The following is a 19,179-nucleotide window of genomic DNA, read 5'->3' as shown; positions in this document are numbered from 1 at the left end:
ACCTAACCTGGCAGGTATCTGAATGAACAGGAGAGTTTCTGAACTGTAGTTTCAGAAAGTTTTACCTATTATGTGATTTGCAAAAGATATGAAGGCTTCTTCTCTGGGGAGAAATTTAGTATACCAAAAGGAAAAGCCTAGGCTCGTGGTTTTCAGGTATTTTCAATTATCCACAGTTAGGTTTAGTGTATGGATAATTTAATAAACACTTTCTAGCTTAAAAACACTGCAAAATGACTAAAAGCAGGTAGAGATAATATTTTTAATACAATTTGAAAAGAAAATTCAGTTGTATTTCATATTTTGAAAATGCACAGACATCATTTGTGGCAGGCTTGTAGAATATTACAGGACTAATTAAATGGAATTGATGGTCACTAATTTAGTTTCATTTGTAGATTACACGCACAGTAGGATGCACACGTTTGTGCACTGTGTGTGGGGCACTGATTTTTGTTTAAGACAAAGCCATGGACTATGTCAGGGACAGTCTAAAACTTACCTTAAATGAGGTAAGACCTTTTCAAAACTGTCAGATGCATAAATAGAAAAAAATAGGTCACTTAAGTCACCAGTGTTATAAAAGTTGAGACATTGATTTTTAGCCTAGGCTGGGATTGTCATTTCAGGAAAAATTGCAAATGCTAGGCTGTCTTCAGCAAAATAGACAAATAAATATCCCTGGGTTTTGTGGGGTTTTTTTGTAGCAGTATTTTTAGTGGGTTCTAGGAATTACATTTTTGTTGTTGTTGTCTGCTCAAGGCCTGCCTTTTAGTGGAAAATAGAGAAAACATTCCTTCAGAAGAAGGAATGAGAAGTTTCGTGCATTCAGCACTTGGATCCATAAGCAACCTAACCAGCCCTGTGAAAACAAGCAGAGCAGTGGGATCTTTTATTCACATGGAAGAACTTGGGGATACTACAGTTAGCTTCCTAGAAGAAAAGTGTTCTTTTAAACCCACAGAATGTATTTTGTAAGGGACAAAGAGGGTCAAGCTCCCTGTGGCTCAGAGAATGGAGGCAGCGTGTCGCATAAAGACTCCGTGAAAGTGGTAACTATTCATTGCAGCCTGGCTCTTACTAACACTGAGGTGGAAATGGCCTTTCTAAACTTGGTTAAGGACACACAGATCTGAATGTTGAGAGCTTGGATGTGCTTTGTTGACATCTTTATGTTGACTTCAGTGTGTTCTTACTGGGTTGGTGAAAGTGTGCCAGAGCTGGGGAAAGCAAATGGGGTGAGCTGGTGCTTTGGGATAATACCCTCTTCCACAGCATGATGGGATGGCTGCTGGTGGTGACAAGCCCTGTCCCAGCCACCTGTGAGTAGAGCTGTAACCATTTTAAGGATAAGATGCTTTCTGTATTCTCTCTGAGTTAGCAGTAAATTGGATATAAGCACAGCTGGCAGGAATCGGCAAATCTGTGTGTGAAATGTTGTAGCTCTTCACTAGAGCACTTTCCTGTATGGTAATAGTTCCTTTGGTCTCCATTACTTAATTCACTTACCTGCTGGAGGGAACCATAGGCTTTGAAAAGAAAACTTCCTGTAAATTGTCATTTCTGATTTCATGCAAGAGATATTAGCTGCCCTGTCTTGAAATAAGTAAGAGCCATGTACCTTCAGCTGTGAAGGCAGTAAAAATGAAGGACTTTTTATAACTTTCTATGAGATTAGAAATGATTTTTTACTACAGAGTGTAATGGTAAATGACATTGGACCTTATACACTGTCTCTTGGAGGGAGCTGGTGACACAGTGAAATAGTATGTGTATCGAGTGTTTGCATATGGGCAATTATGGTAAGTGTTTTTCTAGGAGATGGCATCTTTAGGAATTGCATAATAATACTGGGATGAATGCACGCACTCACCATCAGGTGAGGCCCATCTGCTCTGGTTTTGCCTCCTAAGTTTATTGGTGGCTGAGTGACTGACTCTGCCAGTATTATATGAGGTGAATGGGCTGGGAAAAATCACATGAATGTAATGGAGCAGTGCCAGATCCCTTTCTTTGCCAAACGTATCCAGTCATTTGTGGAAATATGTGCTCTTCTGGTCTAAGCCTGTGTCATAAATTAAAACGAGCCTCTTCTCATATGCATGCTTTTATAGATATTAGCACTGTGATATTAGGGGCTGGTGGGTGTTCAGTTCCTGTAGATTTTCCCATCTCAGCATGTACAGAGAATAATTACTATAGTGCAAAAATGCTTTTTATGTATTGCTGAAGGAAAAGGGGCATGGCTTTGGGATGTTAGCATGTATGGTGCAGGAGCCTGCCCACTTCGTGTTTTACTGGGACTTGTATTAGCACTTTTCATCACAGGATTTTTCACTATATTTGTGTAGGCAAATACTGCTACTGGGCTGTTTTATCAGGTTGTGGAACTGAGGGCTGGTTTCTGCTTAAAGAGAGGAACAAAAGAGATTACCATTCAAATTTATTAGCCGTTTATTCCAGCCTTAAAATTCTTCATAACCTTTATGGAATGTTGTATATCCCTTAAAATTAAAAGGATGGAACAGAAATTTCACTGTTGTTTTATACTGGAAGTTTCTCTGAAATACACTGAAATGTTTAATGACCTCCAAACATTTCTGTAAGGAATATATCATCCCCTGTTGAATTCAATGGAATCATTTCATCAAACCATAAACCACAGGATTTTTACTAGCACCTGCATGAGTTTTTCAGAAGTGTCTCCTTTGTCCCATACTATCAACACACAGAAAATGAGTGAGCAGGTGGCAACTCCAAACAGTTTTGGATTGAGAGAACAACAGTCTGGATACATTAGAGATGACTGTCACTATTCATCATCCCCAGTATGAAATGAAGCTCAGTGGAGTAGAAGGGATGTCCTTGATTGTGGTGATGAGGCTCATGGCAGGATTCCTAAGATAACAGAGAAGTGATGGGAAGAAAGTGTTAAAAACAAGGGGAGCATTCTTCCATGTGACCCCTGCTGTGTGTAGAGGCAGTGCAGGCACTTGTCCGGGTCAGATCACTTCTGATTGGGTAACCTGAGATAGCACTGTAGGTTTCAGGCAGTACTCATAGTTTTCAGACTGTGGGGTAATTGTTGGTTTTGCCACATAGATTTTAGTAGGTAACTGCTGTGTTTTACAAGGCTCTTTTTACTTTGTTTCCCTTCCTACTGTGCACCAGAGGCGGATGTTTTCTCACAGACTGATACTCATTTCTTACTATGTTTACACTGGTTTGTGAAAGACTACCTCAGTAGCCTTTGCATTTAGATTGGGATTCAGATTCCTTTTTGCTTACTTAAAATTACTTACCTGAATGTGAAAATGAAATTTGGGCTAAACTTGTGAAGGCATGGTTGATGAGTGTTCAGATGAAAACAAGAGTGTATGAAAAATGAGGCTCCATTCTGAGACAAGTTGAAAGCCTAGAACTACAGTTCACTGCTTTATCATGTCAGTCCTGATGCTGCAGCAGATAATTGAAATACCTCAGGAAGTCATTAATGCTGAAAAAAAATTTCTTGGTTTGAAGAAAGCATGTGACTGTATGGAAATCATTCTGTATAAAACTGAACTAGAAAATGCTCAGTGTCTGCTTCAGCTGCCTGCCATGCTGGCTAGCAGAGAAGAGCTTGAGCTTCAGCAATGGCTTGGACTTGAAAGGGAGTCTTTCAGACATTTTCTTTTTACCATTTCTTGATAAGGTGGACATTTTTGAAAATGATGACTGTGCAGTTGTAACTTAAGAGTCTGAGGCATTTGCAAAGAATTCTATTATAGTTTATTTTGCTGGGAAAATTGATGGGAGTGGGAATGAGATGAAGTGAAATTGGTAGAAAAAGGTTTCCAGGCCATGTGAAGCAGTTGAGGTGAGATGGAATGGTGGTGCATTTCTGCCCCTGGCCATCACTCTGCTCTCCAGTCTGTGCAGGCATCCTTCACTGGCTGCCATCTGTGTGCTGTAAACAGCCATGAGGAATAAAAAGGGTCTGAAGGGATTTTGGGTGTCATGACTGAGCTAGCAGGAAATCAAATTGGGTTCAGAGAGCCATTTTGTCATGGTAGCAGAGAGAGGAGGGATGTAGAAGCACACCGTGTATTGTGTGCTGGGCTAGCATTATATGGGGAACAGCCAGACGGAGCTAGAGCGGCACAGATCAAATAACAGTGACCTGGGAAATGGAAGTTTCATTTTGATGCCAGTAGCATGAGGTGCAGCACTGAATCATGGTGTCCTAGTTTTCTCTTTTTTTTTCCCCCCCCAATGTTTGTTTCATGTTTTCAGTAAAGCAGTAAGAAGTTTTAGCAGCAGCACAGACCATGTCGTCTCTACCTTATTTAGTCAATAAATAAATTTGTTAGGTAGAAAAGAGTAATGGAATATAGAAAGTACACAGATATGAGAAAACAAGAGGGTTTTCTTCCCCACACAAGATAAAGGCTGTCTTCCACCTTGCTTTCAAACACCAGAATTAACTTTCTGTCTTCTAGGGCTTAGCAACCCCCTTGTGTGTTTTAAGTTTTTAAAGGTGTGATGGGAGGCTTGTGGCAGTGATTCTTGGGTGGCCACAGAGGAAGATACAGTGGGTGTGTCTTCACAAGGACTCATTCCCCAGAGTGAAGGTGACATACGAGTAACAGTGGTGCTGTTCCTTGTAATCTCACATAATCCCTTGATCTTGTCAGATAGGAGGACTTGTGCATTAGACTAATCATGATCAGGTCAGTATCGAATGGCCTGAGAAAACCAGAATTCAAGTGTGTTCCATCCCACACTCAGTCTAAATGCTGTAAAAATTTCTAAACAATTAGGGATGATAAGCAGTTGTGTGATAATCAGTCTTTCCTACAGCTTGGCCTTTGTGTGGCTGATGGGCTTTTGATGATCTTCCTGTTTTCCTGTTTAAAGGGAGTTTCAGCACTGTAGGAGGTCTGTGTCCATTAAAAGGGCTGAGTCATGATGACTTTTTTCTTCCTTCCTTTTATTTACTTGGATGTGGTACAAGTGCGCATGGATCCTGAAGTAGCAAAATGAATAGCTCACAGGAGAGCCTCATTAGTCTTGAAATTAAAATAATTGAGTTCTTTTAGCTTATTAGTGCTTAAGAATAGTCTTCTCTAAGTCCATTACCTCTGGGATAAAAGCCGTATTTGCAGCTGAATAAGCAGCATGTACAACATGACGTGTTGCTAGGGAAAGAGGCTTTCTTAGTTCTTCCACAGGCTCGTGTAGTAGAGAAAAACTGAATGACCTCAAACTGCATTCCTGAAATCCTCTTTACTCTTCAGTTGGCAGTCTGAGAATATTTCCATAAGTGACTCGGGCTTTCTGGAGCTGCTCTCATTCCCTTTCCAGTACGGACAGTCAGTGATGTGGGAAAAGAAGCTCCTTCTGCCTGCTGAGTCCAATTCTATGATGGCAACACTCACTTGTTTTTAATGGGTTGAACCCTGGTTTTGGTGGAGTCATTGATAAAGAACCTCCATCAAGAACCATTCCAAGTGTTAAAATAGACCAAGCAATGTAAAAATGTGTTGCGAGGAATCTTGCCAGACTATCTTTAAGCAACACATTTAACTATCAGCAACAAGGCACATAAAAATAATTTTTCTCGTTTAGTAGCTGAAATTTGTGACAATTGTACAGAACACAGTGCAGTAGAGAAGAAACTGAGATGGTGCTGTACTGGTTAGTACAAGAAACTTGAATACAGCAGGTCAATGGCAGTGCCTTTATACAGCTTGCATTTATTGGATGGGTCCTTTTTCTGCAGTGGGAATGAGGGTAGTTCAGTAAGAAATTAAGATTAGTAAGTTCAGGAGTTTGTAGTGGATGGGGGAAACAGTTTTTAAAAGTTTAAGTGTCAAAAAGGACTTGGTGGTTATTGTTCTGACATCTGCTGTCTTACTTTCAAATGTCTGTTTGTAGCAAAGACATTGCACAGGACAGTGGGGACCAGGACAGACTGCAATTCCCTTGATACTTGTGTGGTATTAATAATGAAGGGGGACAGAAGCCCCAAAATCCTGACAGTGTCTATGATATGAAACTGTGTCCTTTCCCACCCTTTGGATAGATGCTGTAGCTGTCTCAGTTTAATAAGAGAGGATGAGAATCCTGCATGGCTGATGGTGACTGCCATTGGTTTGACTGGCACTCATATTTACAAGACATCTTGGTCAGAAATGTCTAAAGCCTTGAATATGTGGTACAAAAAGGTGCATATCAGTTAAAAGGCCCTGAAACTCAGTGACAAGGACTGTAGACTGAATATTGGACCAGGAGTGTTTTCAGGCTTTGGTACTTGCACTGGTTTTCTTAGATCATGAAGCCATTTGCTTTTGAAAGTAATTGTCTCTATTCTCAGTTCTTCTTAGCGCTCAAGACTTTTTAAATCTTTGTATAAATGGGAACGCAAGCCTTTACCTTATACTCAAGAGGGAGGTCATTAAATTGTGGTACTAATTTGTGTTTCAGAATGAAAATCTACTCAATCCCCTAGAGTGGAATATCATCACGTCAGTTGATCTTTCCTGCTTTAAAGGGGAAAGAGACCTGGAGCAATCATTGATACAAACTCTTCTTATGAGAGAGAAAAGGAGATGGTTTAGAGATGGGGGTTTCTAATTCAGAGTCGTGGAAAAGACTTTTGTTCCTTAGCACAAACCCTGCTAAAAATAGACGGATACTGTGGTTTCAAATGAACTTGCTGCTGTTTGTGTTTGAGTGATTGTGTGTTTATCATCTTGCAATTCAGTGAAGCTCTCAGGCTGGAGAGCTTTTCTTGTTCTGTTTTGCTAAGTGTATTCTAGGGGGTCCCGCTTCTTGATTGGTGCTCTGACAGTGGATCATAGCAGTAGAAATTTTGATAATTTGCTTCATCCTGCATAGCTCTAAGTCTCACTTCAGACACCTCTGCTGATGTAGGCAGGAAATTAATCTGAAAGTCTCCTCTCTTTTAAGTTTGGGCTGTTGCTCAGTGGCTCTCTCAGTTGGACTGGGTTTTCATAATGTATATAAATGTTTGTTGGGCTAAATACCAAGTCTTTGTGAAAGGTTCCTAGCTGGGTAGATGGGGCCTGGGATGTGAGACCCTGGCTTTTATGCATCTGGGTGCATACACAAATAACAGTTTCTGAACAAAAATGGAAATCGCAGCAGTGTAACTCTTTTCCCTTCAGACAAACGTTTCCGAGGACAGCTGTTTAATGAAAGGCCTTGGAATGGCTGAAATCTTGCCATTCCATGACAGGAGCCCTTCATTTCAATCCCTCATGAACCTCCAAAATCTGCCTGTGAGTCTAGATACCTTTTTTTGGGTTGCTATGAGACAGCAGCAGTTTGCCTGCTGCTTGCTTTCCCCGGGGTATCCGTCCAGCCACTTTAAATGACTCAGCTGGTTTGTGTTCAGTTCTTCCTTGACTGTTGTAGATCTAAAATGTAAAAAACACCAAAATTGGAGGAGGAAACTAATGGAGAGAGCTCCAAAGCTATAAATATGAGTTGCTGTCTGTCAAAATCGATGCTAACATTTTTACAACATAATTTGATTGATGTAACACTTCAAACAGCAGCCTTGATCAGGATGCTTTTGTGAACAAGATAATTTATCTCAGCAAATGCGTTCACATAAATGTTTTAAAATGAAAGGTGTGATAAATCTGTCTAGAGCCTGCACACCATAGAGCTGCCAAACCTGCCACCTGTTAAAGATTTTAATGAACTGTTCTGTATTTAACGGAAAAAGTTTAATTAATGTTGTCGCTTTCCTTTGCTGAGACTTCCCTTATCTCAGGCACTCGAGATATCATGTAGCAAATACTTCTGAGTGAAGCAGGTCTGGTGTTGCTCTGGTGTTTTAATTAGAAGTTCAGCAAACTAGTGAAGAAGTCAGTAAGTCCTAAATGTGGCTCTTGTGTGGCACAACCATAAGGATGGGCCTTTTGTCCAAAGCCACAGGGAGACTGTGTTTTGTTGGGAGCCAAAGGATGCACAACCTCATGTTATGTCGTTAGATTAGTGGGAAATTAGTTCCTCTGGATTTTCTAAATGGAAGATACGTTTTTCAGAGTAAAGCAAAAATGTATCAGGATGTTATGCTTCCGTGTGTGAGAGAGAGAGAAAGCCTTTGAGTGCATTAAAACCTCTAAGACGTGGGTTGGTGGAGGTTTTTCTGCAGCAGTGGGAAAAGTATTCAACAGTCCTTCTCCATGTCTCTTGTAGACCATCTTTAGGTACTGGAAGGCTCCTGTAAGGTCTCCCCAGAACCTTCTCCTCTGAGAAACCCCAGCAGAATGCTTTTTCCTGTGCTCTTCAATGAATTCCCACTCTTTTTTTTTCATCCAGAAGCGTACTAGATGCTTGCTGTGTAGGTTCTTGATTGACTTCAATCTACTGTGGATGTGGAAAACATTTCTGGCTTAGTAAACAATACTCAGGTTTTAGTTATGCTATGCAATGACCAGACTGATGCTCACTGATGTAGAAGGGCAGAAAGGAGCTAGAAAAAGGAAAAGCAGTGGGTAAGGAGGTAGAATATCTGCAAGGGAGAAAGCTTGTAGAGAGATTTGTGAGGTACATGGACAAAGTTAGGAGCACGATCAGTAGTAGCCACTGGTAGCAGCACCAGCGTTGCAAAATTACACCCTATAAAAATAGTAATGAAACGTCATTGATTACCTTCATTGTGTGTTCTGGCTTCAGAAGGCATTCTCAAGCCAGTGGCTCAAGTGGATATTGGAATTCAGGAGCTTTTCTATTTTTCTTTTGGCTGAGATACATTTTGTCCCACCAGACAAAATAGTGCGATAGTTTTCACAAACTGCTATAAACTTGAGACACACCCTTCTTTTTCTTGCTACATCCTAATCCAGTACCTGGGTTTCCCATGAAGATCCCAGGTCCACCTGTGGTCACTATGCTCTGTAGCTGTGAGCATGCCAGAAAATGGGGCCACTTCTGGTTCATCTCCAAAGTAAAGTTTTTACTTGCAGCTTGGTGGGCTGACTAATTTGACGTGTTTGCCCTGTGTTTTCACTTTGGAGAAAACAAATGTGCAGCAGAAATAAATGTATGTCTAGAAATGCTTAAAGCTTCTGGAGCTGTCTCTCAAAAAAAGCAGATTCCAACGTGTTGACAGCAGATGACTGGTATAAACTACATTTTCTTAATAGTTGGAAGAAAGGCCCCTTTTCAACAATAACTCCATGCCGGAAGCAGTCCAGTGGCCAGAATATTCCTGTGTTTGCCAGAGAACCTGCAGCTTTGTTTCTGTTCACCTGCTGTGTAAACACTGCTTGGTTTCTTCTCTTCCATAAACGGTTTTTCGTCCTCTGCTTTTGTAAATGCTTCTGCAGTTTCTCCTGCAGACCGTGAAGGCCTTCATGGTCATTGATATTTTGATAACTTATTAAAATAGCAACATGGAATCTAAGGTATTTATATTAATACAGTTGGAACAGAGCAGCTGCTGGAGTGCAGTTAATAATGCTGGCCTCCAGTCACCCTGAATCCATTTTTACTCCAGACTGTCTGGCACTCAGCAAGATACACCCCCTTAAACAGGTCTGCAGAAAGCTTTGTCACACTGTCTTGTGGAAAAGCAGAAAAATGATGGCTTGATATTTAAATATGTAAAATTTAAAAAATTTGTAAGTAGTCCAAGTACACTCAGTTATTCTTGCTGTACAGAATGTTGTAAAATACCTTTGGTGGTGGTATTCAGAGAACAGTGTAAAAATCTAGATTATGAGAGTCTTATTTATTCTTAGTGAAGTAAGTGCTATTTTGAAACAGCATAATCTTGAAAAATATTGGCTATTTTTAAAAGATATCTCTAATTTAAAAGGTCAGCCTCCCTGCAGACCCTGCAGATCCTGGTGCAGGAGCATGTCTTTCTGGAAACCTTTACATACAGAGGGAGAAGCTCTATAGCTCAGCTTTGGCTTTGGTGTGATCTCACATAGTGTCCTTATAGCCAAACTGCTGAGATAAAAGATGGAAAAGTGGATTTTTTTTTCCATGGCAATCTTTTGAATATAGCACCTTCCAGCCTGTTATCCTATGACTGTGTGATTTTAATCCTGCACGTGGTAAATTCCTCCTGCAGTAGCAAACTGTCGAAAGAGATATCCAAGGGGAAACAACAGGTTAATTAAACTAGCACTGAGAGGAATTGTTTGTGGTGGTCCTTGAGTGGTTGTTGCCTTACCCTACTAAGTTTGCTTTGATGGTCCATATCAGTTCATGGAGTTGGACTGTTGTCAACAACTTGACACAGCTTGAAATAGTTCTGAATGCAGGTTGTGCCAGTTGAAGATTATGAAGAAACCACATGTATGCAAAAAACCCTCACCCAAACGTGTGCAAGCAAAATTGCAGAAATGTGCATGTATTCTGCAGAACTGAACTGATTCACTGGTACTCGACCTAAACTAATTCCTGCTAAACCCTGCCTTAATTTTGTAGTTATTTAAATCGGGGGTTATCTGGCATCTTTTCTTACATAGGTAGTAATTTAAGCACTGTCCTCAAAAAACTAATGTTACTAATACAGTAATAAGACTAATAATAAACAGCTAGATCTCATGCAAAAGCTATAAAAATGTATGATTCAGCTCAGTTATAAAGATGAGAAAGTATCCAAGAACTCCAGTTCCAAATTGGAAACAGTATCACAGAATGAATGAAGCAAATGAAGGTGCTGAACTAAAAGTAAAATGTGGCAATATCTACTGCACACAAATAGTACTGCAGCAGAAGTAATTTGTAATCAGGGAATCCGAGTTTTCCAGTTGTGTTAATTGTTTAGATGGAACCTATTTTGTGTAGATAGCACAAAAGACATGACCCTAGTCTCCCCTGAGATAGGATCACTGCTGCTTAATGTAATCCCTTAAAAAAGGACCAAGAGTGTCTTAACAGATGCCAGAAAGCTAAATGAGCTATTTATTCTGTGTGATTGTGGTATTTGTGGTGTAGTAGCACTTTTTAAGCCATGCTCATAAAACATTTACTATATAGATTAAATATAAACAATGTATAGTTGTTAAACCAACAAGCAGTATAGTCATTAAAAGACCTTGCAAAACAAATAGATAACCCTTGCCATTAACCTCTGAATTTTTTCCATGTGAAACTGAATTTTTTTCTTCCCATAAAAAACTGCGGGATGATAACTTACATAAGTTAGGCAGACTTCCCTGGAATGTTCTTGCTTGTCAAAAGCTGACAAGAATATTTGCACAGGAAAAAAACCAACTTTGGTGGAATTGTAATCCCATTTCCATGTCTCTCTGCCACCTTTTTCATGCTGTAAAAGTTGCACTTTATGTGTAATTTTTAGGAAATCTGCATCAACTTCAACCTTTACTAACATTGACATGGAAGTGAATTGTCCTGGGTGGGATAGTTGGCCATATACAGGTTTCCTGGAAAAAACACAGAGTTGGCCTTGTTCCATGGATCCAGCCTGTTCGGATCCCTTTGCAGTCTTCCTACTCTCCAGCAGATAAACTCCACTTGCAGCCAGCTGGATTTAACTCCATATACACCCTTTTCTGTGCCCAGCCATCCAGGCAGTTTTTTAACCCAGCGAAGAGTGCCTCCATCTAAGCCAGCAGCAGCCAGTTTCTCCAGGAGAATGCTGTGGAAAGCTCTGTTAGAGGTTTTATTAATGTCTTCGATAAACATCTGCAGCCCTTTCCTCACGCACGAAGGGCTTCTCCTTGTCATAGAGGGAAATCAAGTTAGCCAACCTGCCCTTCATAAATCCATGCTGGCTGATTCTGATCCTAAAGAAGAGATTGAGTGCATCAGCCTTTTCTTCATCCTTTGTCACTACGTGTTGCCCCCACATCCAGTAAAGGGTGGAGATTCTCCTTAGCTCTGCTTTTGTTGCTAATGTATTTATACAGTCATTTTTACTGTCTTTTACAGCAGTAGCCAGATTAAGTTTTAGTTGGGCTTTGAGCCTTCTAATTTACTCTCTGCATTACCTCACCACATCCTTGTAGTCCTTCTGAGTTGCCTGTCCCCACTTCCAAAGGCCATAAACTCTCCTTCTTTTTCCCTCTCGGCCAAAGCTCTCTGTTCACCCAGGCTGGTGGTTTTCTCCACCAGCTTGCCTTTTGGCACGTGGGGACAGCCTGCTTCTGCATCTTTAAGATTTCCTCCTTGAAAAATGTCCAGCCTTGCTGGACTCCTTTGCCCTTCACGACTGTCTCATAGGGGACTCATGTCAACCAGACTTCTACACAGGCCAGAGTCTCTCTCACAGTGTTGCTGTATCTGTCCAGACTGTCACTGGAGAGCTCTGTATATAAATGAGAGGTCATAGTTGAAATTTTCCCCTTGTCAAGTATTATCCTTTTGGGGAATAATTGCATTGTTTTGACCTGGATGTTCTCAGGATTGGAAGCTGGTAAATTTCCTTTGCAGAAGCTATTTGTAAAGCAAGACTTGGTCCTTTGTGTTCTGGTGCTTTATTGGCTTTTTATTTTGGGAAAATAGTTTCATCTAATTAAAAGCTGAATTTCTTACTGACTGGAGCTATTGGAAGTATTTTTCCTGTAGTAAAAATCTGTAGCAATTCAGTAATGCCCAGTTCCATTTTTATGTGTTGATCAAATTTTAATGACCATTGCAAAGTCTAATTTTATCAAACTTCCATGCGTGCATGTAATAATGATCTCAGCTTATATTCATGAGTTCTTAAACTCAGTGCGCTCTCTGAATTTATTTATGCATCTTATTTTTTTTTTTCTTTGCCTTTGGAAAATACCAAGGATCATTTCTGTGAGGAATATGACAACTGCAGAGTGCATTCCCCAGGAAGGCACCTCCTGCCCCTGAACCCTGTGACCTCTCCTGTTCTCTTACCTGAGCTCAGTCCTGTCATACCTGTCTCTTCTCTCTTGCCCTTACCAGAGAAGTGAAAAACATGGGCATGCAATATGGATCTATCCTCTGGGTTTAGGCAAATGTAATTTTTTGTGCTGTTAATAGCTTAACTTGGTATGAACTTGCTTTCTCTTATGGGACAAATAAAGGAGTTTTTTGTCCAGTGCCTGCTCAAGCCAAGATTGCTTCATTCTTGAGGAAAGAAGTTTCTCTCAGGCAGAGAAGCACTCAGCCATTATGTGAAATGTCTGGCAGGAGAGAAGGAGAAAAATCTTTAAAGAAACTGTAATCACATAATCATAAAACTGTCATCTCTGTCTCTCATGGCAGAATAAATGTTTTGGTGCTCAATATCAGGCAAACAGTATAGATGGTATTCACCAACACAGAAAAGAATTTACTTCTTTTTTGGAATATTAAGCTGTCAGGTAGCTTTGAACATTGCTTTAGGTAAAGGAAAAAAAGATCTCTTTTAGGCTTCTGTTTGCAGAGTTTCTGAGAACTAAACAATAGCTCTCATTCTTCAACAGAAACAAACTCTAGAAATGTGTTAACTTAGTGGGACAAGAAAAGTCAAATGCAGCAGTATTCATGCCAGAAAATGTATGCTGTGTAATGGCTTAATTTCATCCAAACAACCCTGAGGGTTTTTTGTCATTTCTCTTTCCTTCTCTGTCTTCATTCCTGGCATGCTACCCCCTAAAATATGAATAGTCACCCCTAGCCATTGTTTTCTCCTTGTATATATTGCAAAATTGTAAATGGCTGCAATAACTATGAGGCAAGGAGTGTATCACCTCCTGCAGTAAATGTACTTCTTCCAGTGCTTTGGTTCCTTAAGTGGTATAAAAATCCATTCTTATGGTAAAAATTAAAAATATCTGCACTGACCCGGGCTTTGGAGCCAGCTGGAGAGCTTGCTCAGGCCCAGTTTGAAATGCAGATATCTCTGCGTAGGCAGTCAGATGAAAGGGCTGGCTTTCAGAGCTGCTGTGCCCTTTTGCAGCAAGTGATTTCACTGGGATCTTGGAAATCAATTGTAATGGTGCAAGTAGAGTTGAACTTCCAGGAAGTTACTGCAGTCAAACTGCTTGGTAGTGAGCACAGTGCAGGTTTCATTCACTACTGACCTCAGTACGAGTGGATCTCTGTCTGTGCTGTCAGTCTTCCTCCTGACCTCATGTCTGAGGCTCCTGACAGTGCAAAGGGCTCACTTGGACTTGACACCTATTTTTGTGGTAGCTTGCAAGCAGAAACAGCCCCGTGAGGAACAAGAATTTATAGATAACTGATAACAGCTTCTATGTTCTTTCTTCTTCTGTGCTATGCAGCACTTATTTATGAATTCACAAGACAGGTGCACATCTGTATATACTTTATATAGAGGTATACTTGTGCATATGTATCAGATGTGTTTTTTAATTTACATTAACAGCCATCTCTGTGAAATACAGTAGATGCCTTTCTAGCTGTGACCTTGTAAATACTAGTGGTGTTGAGAGTATTAGTCACTAAAAGTAGTATTTTTCAGTTTAAGATGCCATCTGAGCTGAAGTGCTCTGTTATTTCCAAAGTATGACAGCCCAGACTTTCCAGAAGCAGCAACAGTGACAAAAGAAACCACAGAACACTGCTGTGTTGGATGTGGCTGTGAATCATACAGAAAGACACAAGTACTCAAAGATCCCTTCTGCCTCTTCATCCCCTCCATCAGCTGCCTCTTTCCTGGCTGATGGCCTTCCTGCCTCTCTGAGAGCTGATGTGATGTGTTTTCCATGAAACCAGAAAAACAGATATCGTAAATGCAGCAGCTATCTCGAAAGTCAAAGTAGAATTCAGTGATCTTTGATAAATAATCAAAGCTGTAAGGGCAAGAAGTACGTGTGGTATAACTGCTGGTGCTGTGTACTTCTCAACTTTTTTAAGGGGTAGCAGGACAAACTACCAGCAAGCAAATAGCCCCGGGGAAGTGTATTAGGATAAAACCTGAAAACATTATTTTGCCAAGAAAGCAGTTAATTTCCTTATGTCTCTATGTGTTTTTTGAGTAAAATCCTTCAGAGGTATTGAAAATCATGTGTTTGTCTTCACATTTGCCAGTCAGTATCTTCTGAGTACTGGAATTCCCTGTATCAAAAGCCTTCTTGGGCAAAACCTGGTATCTCTCAGATAAGGTGGTAAGTCTGCTTCAGGAAACCAAGTATAAACAAGGCTGGGGAAAGTGTGGCTAGGGAAAAGCAATGGAGCAGAGGCGGCAGGAGGGACAGGGTTGCTTCCCTGTTGCAGTGTGTTACACAGAGCATGCAAACAGAAATACCAGCTGTCAGCTGGTCCTCATGAAGCACTTGTGCAGTGGCCATCCTGTCTCCTCTTCCGTGCTTCCTCCTGAAGTTCAGCTGCTGAATGGTGCTGAAAATGTTCCGAGGGACCAGCATGGGATAAAACATCTATTTGAGCAAGACTCTGTCGTGCTGTGAGACTAATCCAAAGTAGATGGATGTCATTCTTGCTGCACTACAGTATTTTATCAAGCACTTAGTTAACAGAGCAGTATCTTTTCTCAAGTTAAATGCATTGTATATGCAGATTTTTGATTTTAACAAACATGTTGCTCTGCTATTTAGGAGCTCTTTGGTTTGAAGCAGCAGTGTGCTGTAGAAAAATCCATGTGTGTGAGAATCTCTTTGAAAGTGGGCTTGATATTCAGTGAGGGAAAAGACCAATGCTTCTTGAGCAACCCAGATTTCTCCTGCATGCTGTGAATCATCCTGAATGCTCAACTAGAGAAGCAGCACTGCTTTGGTAAGGACAGAAGTGTTGGAAATGGAAAAACAACTCGGGCATACCACAGCAGGAGATCTGCAAAACACTGCTGACCTGATGGAGGCACAGCCTGCTAACAGAATGGCAGTGGGAGCCAGGAGGGACTTGGGTCAGGGCCACATTTTTGTCCCACTTCCCTTTTTCCGGTATTTTTATAGACTGTGTATCTTGGTTCCTGCTGGCACCATGCTGTCCCCCGCCCCCCACCTTTGTTTTTGAAAGCAAAATAATAATAATAATCTGATCCAATCTGGAATCTTGGGTTCGGATTTTTTGAAATGTTTTGAATGAGCTGTAGACTTTGATGTGAAGCAATGTGAAGCTGCCTTATTATGGAACATTTGCATTCACTCATGCACTGACACCCAAGTCAAAACATGTACTTCCTCTGGAAATCACCTTCCTCTTTTATATGCAAATTACTATCTTGTTAGGTGTCTAAGGCTATATAGTTGGTTTTCTCTTACTTCCCCGTGGAATTAGATACTCAAGGCAGAAAGCAGAGCTTGAACTTGTTGAAGCTTTGCAACTGACTGATAGCCCATACTCTTGGGGCTACCCTGGCTGTAAGGATGGGCCTAATGTTGCACCTTAAGGGCTCAGAAAGGTGATTGAGGAAGGGGACCAGCAGTGATGTGGGGACTGAGGACCCCATTTATATCAGATACCCCACAGCCAGGGCTTTGTTAGAGTGCGTATGTGTTCCCTGGGCGTCAGCTGCTGAGAAACTGAGCAAAGGGACACTCCAGACAGCCTCAGTACAGTCATGTAGACAGCTACAAAACTTAGCAAGGGGAAGTGTTGCTGTGTGGTGAAGGCAGACAGATGGGTGTGAAAGCAGACAGAATGGGAAGTGAGAGAGCTGCAATTGTTCTCTTAACGCTTTCTCCACTAGAGTTGGGCACCCAGGTGCATGTTGCACAAACAAAGCTATTTTTTTAAATGTAAAAAACCCCTCACATATGTATATTGAAGTATTTCATATGCACTGATGTTTGCAGTAATAGTTCTGGAAATAGACAGTAAAATAAAATCACCACTTGAGGACATTTTCTTTTTAAACCACTGCAATATTCTGTATGGTGTTACTGTCTGGTTTCTCCTCATATTAACTTGGCTATTGTGTGTGGCTTTAGGCTTTGCATTTTAGTCGATGAAATAGGTTTCATCTATGAAATTAAGGTGCTAGGGTTATAAATGTAGCAGTTTTGTTTCTGTGTTCTCAAAAATCTGTTACTAAGAGAGCTCGCTGTAAATGGTAAATATCAGAAAAACATCAGAAGGCATCACACTGTATTGAGTCTGCAGCATGCCTGCTGCTAATGAGTTGACAGCAAAGTTGAATGCAGTTTTCATTTACTCATGAATTGATTTTAGTTTACAGTGGTGTAGGCTAGGTCTCGTTAATTTTGTGGTTTTGTTTAATTGAGTAGCAAGACCAGTGATTAGCTTGAATATGTTGTATGCCTTCAGTGATGCAAGCTCCCAAGACAGTGACATTTAGTCCAGCATGGAGAGTGACCTGTTCACCCAGTGTCCTGGGTAGAGCTACTTCTGGGTAAAACCAGCTCAATCTGAAAGTGGGCAAGAAAATTATACCAGTCTTAATGGTCTGTTACATGGGACAAAAATACATGTAGTTAAAATGGCTTTTAGAGATTCTTATTCCTGGTCTCCCATAATTCTCAGAAAAAATGTAGTCCTTGTTGTTTTTCTCAAAAATCTGTTATTCCTAGTTTTTCTTCAGGAGTTAATATGAGCAGTTGAACTACATTGTGACTTATCTTTACCTGTTCATATAACCATTTTTGTTTATGACATTTGTCTTCCCTAATAAGGTGTTTCACAGAAGGCTTTGGAGAGTGACATCTATTAACAGGTGCTGTGTGTGGCAGGAGTGAAGGAAGACAGCTCCGAGTGGAGCTATCGGACCAAGGCACTCAATGCTTCTGATACATTTGTATTTGCAGTGAGTGGGGACATCTGCCCACAACTGCTGATACCTGCTGCTTGTGCCACCTCAGCAGAAAGCTGTGCTGTTTCATCTGCTTTCATGGTGCCTTGACAAGCATCATAGTGTTTAACTGGGGTGATTTTGTATGTTCTGGTGAAATCCCTGTGCACCCTCTCTTTGTCTTCCTGTGAACAGTGTTTTTGCTGGCACACAGCACTGACAAGTTGGTATAGAGCCCAGATTCCACATCAGCTGGTACAAGTACTGATTTTGTGGAACATTTGTTACCTGTTCCTTCAGGTGACTTTTCCCTGTTGGTTTGTAAGGTCTCCTTTGTGAGAAGACTGTAGTGTTTCAGCTTGTCTTGACTTTCCAATAACTGTAAATGGTTCTGCTCGAAGATTGCAGGTCATAGCAATGAATTCTGGGATATCAAAATTGTTGTTTTTTACGTACAGGAATATCTTTAGTGCTGCTTAGATGAGGGGTCTGACATCTTTGGGCATTTGGTTGAAACTACTATGGAAAACAGTGCTCCATATTGGACTCAATGATCCTTAAGGGGATAAGGACCTTACTTGAGGTATTCTGTGTTTAAGATATGTAAGTTATTTAAGTTGTTTACTTTGGAGATGGAGGCCCCATTATGCCATAATAGGAGAATATTACTAAGTAGGTGTTATCTCCCGTTAACAGTGGTGGAGAGCTTGTACCTAATGCAATTCCTAGGATGCTGCTCTGAAAATTTATCCCTGGACAGCCATCCCAGCATAATTTCCCTAAGGACTGCCTGATGACTGAGGTTGAAATGGTACTAGGAGGAGCTGTAATTTCTAAAAATGAAAAAGAGCTCTCAGAGGAAAGGGGTGCTCTATCCATCCCATGTATCCAAAGGGGAGGGAATAAACTGTGTCTTCAACACACCCCTAGAAATGTTTTGAGGGTTGCAGGGGTTGTTTTTGGTGACCAGTGTTACTAAAAACATGCACACAAAATTCCCCACCTGCCCTCTTAAGGTAGTGAAATCATAAAAAAGGCATCCAATGCCCATCACAGATTTTCTGACATCTCTCTGCCTGTAGCAAACGCATCTTTGGACAGGACTCCCTCTGTGCCCGCTGTACCTTAGCACCAGCAGCCTGGCACGCTGCAGCCACGGGGTGGGAGTGGGATGTTTTCTCTGTATTTCTTCCCTGGGATGCTATGGGAAAAGGGCCCAGAGCAGAAGCTGGGTATGCGCTCCACAAAGTGAGGTTACTCTTCTGTCCACACCCCTTTTGGCTTTAGCTAAGAAGCCTGGCTGCTGAGTTCCCCTGCCTCACGTATGCAACTTCCTAGCTCTTCACTAACCCTTTCTTTTAAGATTTTTCCTTGCAGAACAGTGGGATTAGTATATGTGATAAATACAAAAGTCTGCATAGCATCAAATACCCAAGAGATTAAAAAAGCCTAGAGCTGTTACCGAATGCTTCAGTTAATTAAGGGGATCTATCATTTTGGCTTTTAGGATA

General features: G+C 40.9%; 1 protein-coding gene across 3 annotated transcripts in view; it reads left to right on the top strand.

The window, feature by feature from the left end:
• ARHGAP24 (Rho GTPase activating protein 24) overlaps positions 1-19,179 on the top strand; it is a 185,071-nt gene that overhangs the window by 46,750 nt on the left and 119,142 nt on the right. The gene's annotated exons all lie outside the window — the stretch shown is intronic.

Source organism: Corvus cornix, chromosome 4, assembly GCF_000738735.6.
Source record: "Corvus cornix cornix isolate S_Up_H32 chromosome 4, ASM73873v5, whole genome shotgun sequence".
Taxonomy (NCBI): Eukaryota; Metazoa; Chordata; class Aves; order Passeriformes; family Corvidae; genus Corvus; species Corvus cornix.
Note: the sequence above shows the minus strand (reverse complement) of the source record. Positions and strands in the feature narration are given on the sequence as shown.